The sequence below is a fragment of the Loa loa genome (genome assembly GCF_000183805.2).
Source record: "Loa loa unplaced genomic scaffold supercont3.200, whole genome shotgun sequence".
In the NCBI taxonomy this organism is placed as follows: domain Eukaryota; kingdom Metazoa; phylum Nematoda; class Chromadorea; order Rhabditida; family Onchocercidae; genus Loa; species Loa loa.
In genome coordinates this window covers 63,344-66,119 of record NW_018108380.1, presented here as the reverse complement: position 1 = coordinate 66,119, position 2,776 = coordinate 63,344, and positions in this window count along the sequence as shown.

Sequence of the window (2,776 nt, the reverse complement as noted above, 5' to 3'; positions counted from 1 at the left end):
ATTATTCTAATTCCAATATAAAATATATTCACCAACTGAAGTACCTTTTTTTTTAAAAAAAAAACATTTCATCAAAATATTTTAAAATGAATCGAGTTAAATATCAATTCAATGATTTCGTACACCATAATGGATAAACATTTCATCTCACCAATAATTCATCATCTAATCAATCTACTTTTTTTTTTTTTTTTTTTGTGGAACCTAAAAATTTGTTGGGAATAAATATCATTTGACAGTTGTTGTAAAATGTCGGTATTACGAAAAAAGAATTTTTTTTTTTTTAACCCGATAATTAGCAATATTAATCGTATAAGGCGGGAGAGAGTTTAGCGGGATGAGCAAAGAAACGGGAAAAGCGGGAATTTAATGAGATAATTTATCAAATATAATGTCAATGATATGGTTAATTAAAAGTTTTAATTATGTTTATGCTGTAATTTTGCCAAATTTTTAAACTATTAATTTGTTAAAATCAATGAAAAATTTTGACTAACATTCCAACTAAATTATTTTGCATTAAATGCAAATATAATTTGCTTCTAAAGCAAGTTAAATTATCATTAAATTAAATTTAATTGTAATAATTAGTTCATAAAAATAAATTTATTAATTCCATTAAATTATAGTAATTGAGTGAAATTTAAAAAAAAAAAGCCTAATTAAAGTTTAATATTTTTCGCGTTTGTTAAATATGATGGGAGGAATGAAATAAATGGAATGTTTTGTTTGTTTTTTTTTTGTTAAACAAAATTTAAATTCTTCTAATTTCCTCATTAAATTTTACGCTTTTTGTCATAATTATCTTTTGTTTAATTTTTTAAATTTAAAAATTTTGTTTTAAAAATTACTGATTTTTACATGACAATTTAGGAATGTAATCATTTTTCATTCTATTCCATCTCAAATTGCAATTAACAATGAAAAATCATTCATTTTACCTTTTCAATTTAATTAATTTTAACACTTCTTCAAAATATCATCCTGTCAGCGTGAATTTTTTTTTTTTTTGAAAGAATTTAGACAATAAATAATTAATTTAAATGCGATATTTAATAATAAATCAATAATTTAGATGCGATATTTAATAATAAATCAATAATTTGAATGTGATATTTAATACTAGATTAAAAATTTATTTGTGATATTTAGAATGAGCACGACATTAAATTAATAATTTAAATATGGAATTTAATACCAAATTAACAATTTCAGTGTAATATTTGCTACTAAATTAAGAATTTAATTGTGTTATTTAGAATGAATGTAATATCGAATTAATAATATGAATATGATATTTGTTATTAAATTAATAGTTAAAATATAATGTTCAGAATGAAATGAATATGATAAAGTTATTTCGTATTAAATTAATAATTAAAATATGATATTCAGAATAAACATGATATTAAATCGATAATTTAAATTCAAAAACAAACATCAATATTGTTTATTTTTAACTTTTTTTTTCTTTGCTTTTTCTTTTTGCTAAGTATTTGATAATTTTTTTTCCCTATTATAATTTAATTGTTGTAATTATTAAGTAGGGAAAAAAAGAATAGTCATTATCATTTTATCACTTTATCATTTTATCAATGTAATTTTACAGTAGCAATTGTTGTTTCTTTCCTAATAATTTATTACATTCATACTATTTTGCAATACTTCTTTCTCTAAGACTTCTTTCTTTAAAAAAATTTAGCATTAAATTTTGATATTGATAACAATTATCTATCAGTTATCAATTAGTTCATTTTACGGTGCTGACACATTTACGAAAATTTTTTGCTTATCATATCAAATATTTTTAATGACAAATTCTCAACATATAATCAGCAGTAGACTTTAAAAAAAAAAGGAAAAAATTGATTAATTTTGAATCAATTTAGTAAATTGATACTAAAATATATAATACTTATAAATATTATTCATTTTATATTAATTGCTTTTACATTTATTTTGATGAAATTATTTTCAACGTATATGTATATTTCAATATATTTTTTTAGTATTTTTTTTAATTTAATTAAATACTTAGGTATTCGAATACAGCATAAGTTGTAAATTTTTCACTCAAATAATACAAAAGCCTTCCGATTTCATTCATTTTATATTAATTGCTTTTACATTTATTTTAACGAAATTATCTTCGATATATATGTACATATATATATATATATTTCAATATATTTTTTAGTATTTTATTTTTGAATTTAACTAATTAAGTATTCGAGTATAGTATAAGTTATAAATTTTTCACTCAAACAATACAAATGCTTTCGTTTCTATTTTCTACTTTTTTTTTTTTACCTTTTCTTCTTGTTATTTTCTCTGTTGGAATTTCCCGGGAATAAAAATAGAATGGAAATTACTGGAAATAAGAAAACAAAAAGGAAAAATGTATGTTTCCGGTTCTACAAATACATTTTAAAATGACAGAATGACTTGCATGCAACAAAATTAAATTAAATAAAAATGAAATGAAATTTTTTTCTTAGAAAAAAGATTTTTTAAAAAAAAAAAAAAAGGAAAGAAATAGGAAAAAGGAAGTTTAGGTGGATAAAATTTGAAAATTTTGTCAAATTAATTTTTTTTTCCCTTCTATTTTCAATCCCTTTCCCCGCTCTTATTGCCCCCCACCTTCCCCCCGCATCAATCAATTCCCCGTTCTCCCTCTCTTAACCTACACTCTTATCTCTCATACATAAATCCATTTTTCATTCTCCCGCTCCTAAACTACTCTTATCCATCCCGCATCAGTCAATTCTCCCGCTCC